This window comes from Megascapheus bottae, chromosome 9 (assembly GCF_031878675.1).
Source record: "Megascapheus bottae isolate mThoBot1 chromosome 9, mThoBot2.hap1, whole genome shotgun sequence".
NCBI classification, from domain to species: Eukaryota; Metazoa; Chordata; class Mammalia; order Rodentia; family Geomyidae; genus Megascapheus; species Megascapheus bottae.
The window spans coordinates 67,922,409-67,929,423 of NC_143517.1; the positions used below are offsets into that span (position 1 = coordinate 67,922,409).

At 56.8% G+C, this 7,015-nt stretch overlaps 2 pseudogenes; one reads left to right on the forward strand and one right to left on the reverse strand.

The window, feature by feature from the left end:
- Positions 1 to 677: 677 nt before the first annotated feature.
- Positions 678 to 2,146, reverse strand: LOC150059322 (ly-6/neurotoxin-like protein 1; annotated as a pseudogene).
- A 1,044-nt stretch (positions 2,147 to 3,190) lies between these two features.
- LOC150059323 (ubiquinone biosynthesis O-methyltransferase, mitochondrial pseudogene) lies at positions 3,191 to 5,644 on the forward strand (annotated as a pseudogene).
- Positions 5,645 to 7,015: the final 1,371 nt, after the last annotated feature.

Sequence of the window (7,015 nt, forward strand, 5' to 3'; positions counted from 1 at the left end):
CTGGATGAAGCCTGGACCTTCCCGCTCTGCATGTGCTTGGCTTTCCAGAGGACTGGGGTTCATAGAAACAGGCCTGAGCACCGCTCAGTGTCCTCCATCCCAGGAGAGGACTCACGCCCAAGCTGGGGCAGGGGTCCTGGGGCTGCGCGCACTGCCTCCGTCCCTGAGCCGCCCGTGTCGAGTCGCAGGATGCCTGTGGGCATTGCCCCTGGTGGGCACGGGGCGGATGCCCTCGGCTCTTCCTTTGCTCTGGTCTTCAGCCTCTATCTGGACAGCATGCTTCAGTGCCAGGCCTGGGGGCAGCAGGAGCTCCCTCGCCCTGGGCCCCTGACTCCCTGAGGTGGTGGCACACAGCCCAGGACCTCTGCGGCTGGTAGGAGGCAGGGTGGAAGTCGGGGGCCGCCAATCACCCTTGGCCTGCTTCGGCCCGGTGTGCTGCGCTCCTGGGGGGGGGGGTACGGCCCCGGTGAGCCGGCAGCATTAGCATCTGGAGGCCAGCGAGAGGCAGAAGCCAGCACCTGGCCAGTGTCACTCCTTGACCGCAGCAGGAGTCTGGCGCAGAGGCGTTTCCAGGCTCCGCTCTCAGCTGGAAGTGCCACGCCCAGGGCCACAAGCCTGTAGGTCACACGGTGGGCCCAGGCTCTGGATGTTTCTTTCTGCCAGCAGAGCGCCCACGGCTACCTGCTGAGGTAGACGCTCCAGAGGCTGAGGGCCAGCAGGCCCCGGCTGGCATGGGTGCTCGGGGCGCTGTTGCAGAGGTCTGTGTTGCAGCAGGCAGCCCTGGAGTATGCCAGGCTCTCCTGGAAGCCAGGGCAGGTATAAGCACAGGATTTTATAACGTTCATTTTCTGGCCTGGAGGACCTGGAAACACAAGGCATACGACGCTTTGCAGAGAGCTGTTGAATCTACTCCTACCCCTTTCTCAAGCCAGGTCTCCACGGCCTGCTCCCCGCAGCCTTCCCCACTCCTCATCCACACGGGTGCCCCGAGAAGTCAGCGGGTCAGGGCTCGGTGTGTGGGCAGGGTCAGGCCATGTCCACTCTGTCCTCATTGGAAGGTCCGATGCAGTCCTCCCGGGGCCCTGGGAAGGAAGCCTCTGTGTCCTCTGACTTCGGAGAGAGGAAGCCGGGCCCGGCCACTGACAAACGTGCCTGAACCTCCCCAGAAAATCTCAATGCCTAGATTAGACTCTGATGGGGCCATGGTCCCTCCACCTGTCCCTCTTGAGGCTCCAGGTGTAGATCCGGGACCCCCCTGTGCCCCCTCCCGGGTCAGGGCAATACTCACTGTTCCAGGTGGTCAGGCAGTAGCGGGTGTTGGCCTGGCACCTTGTGGGCTAGTAACAGTTGCCCTTTGCAAAGCACTGGTGACACCTCAGCGCCTGGGCTAGGGGAACACGGTTGGGGTCAACTCTGACCCAGCATGGTCTCTGACCCCACGGTGTCGCCACACAGGCCTGGGTCCTGCGTTTCAGAAAGTCCCGGTTGACCAGGCACAGCCAAGCCTCCTCAGGCCCCCTGAGGCACCAGCACTCTCCTGGCACACTGCTCCATTTCCAGGACAGGAAACTAAGACTACCGGCAGCCAGAGGTCCTGGCTACTGGACAGCAGGCCCCTGGCTCCGTCCATCTCAGGCCCACGGGGAGCCCACCACACAGCGAGAGGACCGCTTTCCATTGGATAGCAAGCCAAGTGTGTCCGACGAGTGAGAAGCATGGAGGAAGCTAGGAAGGTGGCTCCAGAGCAGCCGCCCAGACGCCCTCGACAAGGGGCCTCTGACAGATTCACTCCCGCACCCTGGATCCTCCTAATTTTGGGGGGTGGAGGGGTGGCTGTGGGTCTTGAACTCTGGGCCTGGGTGCCGTTCCTGAGCTCTTCAGCTCAAGGCTCTTGCTCTACCCTTTGAGCCACAGCGCCACTTCCAGTTTTCTAGTGGTTAATTAGAGGTAAGAGTCTCACCGACTTTTGTGCCCGGGCGGGCTTGGAACCTGGATCCTCAGATCTCAGCCTCCTGAGCAGCTAGGATGACAGGCGTGAGCCACGGCGTCCGACTCCTCCTAATTTTGCGGCTGAGTCAGGTCAGGGGCACTCACCGGGGCAGCCCAGCAGGAGCAGAGGCAGCAGCCACAGCAGATGGGTCCTCATGGTGGACAGGTGCGTGGCCAAGCTGCACAGCTCTGGTCCTGCAGCAGCTCAGCTGCTTTTATATAAAGGCCCCTGGCCGTGGCAGGCGGGGCATCAGGTCCTGCCCACAATCTGGACGTCCCACACATGTCACTGTGGGGGTGTGGTCGGGAGGAGGACACCTTGTCCCAGGCATCAGGCCTTCTGTCCCAGCTCAGCACCTCCCTCCCTCCCTCCTTCCCCCCCCCACTCCCCCAGGTCAGCTTCATTGCTCAGCCTCCTTCCAAGGGAGCACTGTCCAGGGAGCACCATCTGCCCAGTGCCCCCGGAAACCACTGCCACAGGCATGGGGAGGGGTGGCAGCCGCAGAAAAGCCCCTTCTGGGCCTGCGCCAGTGGCTGACACCTGTAACCCCAGCTACTCAAGAGGCTGAGTCTGAGGTTCACCATTCCAAGCCAGCCTGGACAGGAAAGCCCGCGAGACTCATCCCCAGTGAACCACCAGAAAAGCAGAAGTGGTGCTGTGGCTCAGAGTGGTGGAGTGCCGGCCTCGAGAGAAAAGGCTTGGGGACAGCGCCCAGGCCCTGCGCTCAGCTCCACAATGGACCAGACAAAAGGTCGCAGCACTGAAGGCCAGTGCATGAGCTCAAGGTCGGGAGCAGCTGTGCCTCCCCCGAGTGTGGACATCGTCCCCGTGCCCCTGTGACACTGGGCACCCTGGATGAGGACCCAGCACCAATGTCCCTCCATCGCGTCTTCACCTGCACTCTTCTCAGGCTGGGTCACGTGCTGCGGGAGTGGGGGCGAGCGCCTCCGTGTGTGAATGTCGGGTCCATTCTGGTCCTTGGCAGCCTTTTCCTCCTGCTCCATGTGCAAGTGGGGCAATTTCATCACCATTTTCCTGGGGGCAGGGCAGGGGGGAGGACAGTGGGGGGAAGACAGTGGGCAGGGTGGGATGGGGAGGACAGTGGGCAGAGCGGAGTGGGGGGGCAGGACACCCACTGTGAATACCCAACCGGTGTAAAATCTGTGCCAACTTCCAAAGCACGGGGGAAGAGTGGCTGCCATGGGGGTAAACATCCCTCAGAGAGCGGCCTTGTCCTCTCTTGTGGACAGAGCAGTCAGCAGGCCCCACCTGGGAGCAGGCCACCCTCCAGGCATGTGAGCACCTCCCCAAGTGAGGGGATTTCCCTAAGGGTCTGGGGCCAGGACAGGGACAACCCCCCTCCAGGCCCGGGTCCCTTCCCTCGGGGGACCTCCTCCCTCCCTGGGGGAACTCTCCCGGTCCCTCACCTCTGGGGCCCTCTCCCAATGTCCACCACCTGGGATGGTTAGTGCTCTGCTAAACCTCAGCCGGCAGTGGCACAATGGACTCCCCGACTGGCCAGTCTCACTGTGGGCAGCCCTCCCTCCTACCTCCCCCAACCCTCACCACAGCCAGGAGAAGGACCACTTCTCAGACAGCCGGAGGCTGGGGTATGGAGGCCTGCTAGCCACCCTGTGTTGCTTCCTGTGGGCTGGCAGGAAAGATCAGAGGTCAACCTGAGGAGCAGATAAGGGAATGGGGCAACACCTTGACTAATCCTGAGTGGACAGCCCAGGAGTTTGCTTGTCATCTTTGTTGTGACAAAACTTGGTCCTCCAGGCAACCCAGACCAGACAGCAGCCAGTCACCCAGGGGCAGAGCAGGGAGCCCCACGCCCGCTGACAGGCTGTAAACAAACATTGTCACCATGGCAATCTCTGTAGATGCTCCACAGGGAGCTAGGACTAGAACTTCCCCTGCTGTGGCTGCTGCACCAGCGGGCTTCACCAGGTAACAGAAGCCCAGGCACAGCCCGGAGGGCAGCACTGTCCACCCAGGAGCGCCAGCTGTAGTGTCAGAGAAAGAGAACGGCCCATAAGCACAAGGAAGTAGTACCCAGCCATAAAAAAAAAGAAGGAAAATACGTCATAGGGGGAGAAACGAATGAACTTGAGATCATTGCCTTAAACAAAGCCAGATCCAGAAAGGAAAATTCTGAACCTGGTACCAATGGCCCACGCCTGAAATCCTAGCACTGAGGAGGCTGAAATCCAGAGGATTGTGGTTTGAGGCCAGACCAGGCAGAAAAGTCTGTTGAAATTCCAGCTCCAAAATAATGAGCAAAAAAAAGTCAGGCTGGAGGCATGGCTCAAGTAGCAGAGTGCCATCCAGGCAAGCGTAAATTCCTGAGTTCAAACTCTAGCACTAGAGGGAAAAGAAGACAAATTCTGTATATTGCCTGCCATAAGCAGAATAGCATTTTTGTGTGCGTGTGGGTCATGGGGTTGAACCCACCTAGGCACCGTCCCTGAGCTCTTTCAGCTGAAGACTACCGCCCACCCCTGGGCTTGGGCACTGTCCCTGAGCTCTTCAGCTCCAGTCCTACCGGTTGAGCCACAGCCCCACTATCCATTTTCTAGAGGATAATTGGAGATAAGAATCTCAGGTCCTTTTGTGCCTGGGCTGGCTTTGAACCTTGATCCTCAGATCTTAGCCTCCTGAGTAGCTAGCTAGGATTATAGGCGTGAGCTACCGTGCCAGAATATCAAAGTTTAAAAGGACTAGAAAGCGGGAGGACTAGAAAGGTTACGTCTGGTTTCCGGAGCACACGACCCCCGAGCGTCTCCGCATGGCTTTGTTGGCAGCTTATTCAGGAAATACACTGAGTTGGACTCTACAAATTAAACCACAAATTTTCAGTGAGTACAGAACTATGTGGTTCAAACCTGGTAGGATGGCTTTTTTCCTATTCGAATAAAATAAAAAATTACAGACTGTACAGTACTTCACAAACCACTGTGGACAGCAGCGAGACCCTTCAGGGCCCTGGCTGACAAGTGGTGTATGCGCCTCTTCAGCCATGAACCACCTGCGGCTGCCATTTATTAGACCTCTTCTGAAAACACTGCCACCCACCAGCCAGGAAAACCCTTGTCTGGGGTGAAGATCCCTGGTGTTGGCTGTGGTGGTGGATTATTAACTGAGCCGCTAGGGTGCTTCTGTTACTAGAATTGATCCCGTGGGTGAAAACATTAAAATAGCACATCATAAATCATTTGATCCAGTTCTGGATAAGAGGCTAAAGTACAGAATGTGCTCCCTGGAGGAGACTGTGGGAGAGTCTGCCGAAACTTTTGATGGTGTCATACTTATGAAGTTGTAGAACATGTGATTATTCTGGAAGCATTGGTACAGTGCTGGTATCAAGTGTGAAAACCTGGTGGTTCTTTATTCGTTACTGCAATGAACAAAACACAGACGTCATGTGCCATGGGAACTGTGTTTGCAGAGCAAATTGCAGGTGTTGTACCAAAAGGTACTCATACATGGGAGACACTAGAGAGCATTCTGGAATCTAAGGGCCTCTCGGTTCAGACTGCGGCAGGAATGCTCTACAACCCCTTCTCAGGCTACTGGCACTGGAGTGACAACACCAGCACTAACTGCGCAATGTGTGCGCTGAGATCCTTGACACAGGCGCAGGCGGGCTGCTGAGTTTCACAGGGTGAAGCAGAAGCGCTCCAGGCTAACACATCCAGCAGTCCAGGTGTTCATGAAAAGCTAAAGACATGAATCGTTGTGGAGGATAGTGTGGCAGAAAGTCTGTTTATAAGTTTAAAAAGGATATTCAGTTCATCCTTTGAGAATAAGGAAGTAAAGGACAACGGAACAGGGCCACATCTTTGGATAAAAGATTTATGATCAGGTAACAGCCACTTTCAAGAGATCCTGTGGACAGCAAGTTTTCATCACAATATTGTGTGATCTACGGGCCAAGAATTTGGCGTGGTGATCAAGCGCTTGCCTGGCATGCACAGGTTGGATTCCTCAGAACCACACTAGCTCAAGCGCTAGAGCTCCAGCCTTGAGAAAGCCAAGGACAGTGCTCAGGCCCTGAGGTCAAGCCCAGGACTGGAAAAGAAATTAAAAAGCTTAAAGAGAAAATCACTGGGTACGGAGGCTCACCCCTGCCGTCTCAGCCATCCACAAGGTGGGATCTGAAGGTGGTCGTTCAAAGCCAGCCGGGCAGGAAAGTCTCCAACCAACCACCAAAAAGCTAGAAGTGCAGCTGTGGAGCAAACAGCAGAGCACCAGCCTTAAGTGAAGAAGGGGACAAAAGCTCAGGGACAGCACCCAGGCCCCAAGTTCAAGCCCTAGGACCAGAGAGAGAGAAAGAGAAAGAAGACAGGGTGAGAGTGAAAGACAGCAAAAGAGAAGAGAAAGAGAAGAGGAGAGCAGGGAGAAAGTGAGAAAGAGAAAGAAAAAGGGAGAACGAAAGTGGAAGAGAAGGAGAAGAAAGAAAGAGAAAGAAGAGAGAAAAGGAGAGTGAGAGAAAGAGCGAGAGTGTGTGTCGTCGAGTGTAGAAGAGACCTCCACGTCCTAGCCAGAGCTGGTGGACATGTCTTCTCACCTCCGCAGGACAGGACACTTCACAGATGGGTCTCAGCTGAAGATCAGGCCTTCCTGGCACCCAGCAGCTCCAGTGTCACCCAGGACCTTTACAAGAAGGACCGTGAGACAGTGAGGTGAGGACAGAGCTGGGAAGGGGGAGCGAGTGGCAAAGCGGCTTCTAGCCGCTGCGGGGAGGAGAGAGGGAACGGACGGACGCTGACACAGTGACTTGGGCCCACCAGTGCATCTGGCGGGCTTTCGTCACTCAGAACCACAGCCCAGGGGGCTCAACCAGAAGCACAGACTTCACGGGGTGGACCAGTGAGGAAGTGGAGCCTAAGAGGTGTCTGTGAGAAAAAACACAGGGTGACCACGACGTTCAAGGACTCCGCCATCATCAAGAGACCAAACCTAAGGAGTCGCAGCACAGACAAGGGGCCGAGACACACACCAGCGTGGGAAGACTGCGGGTTT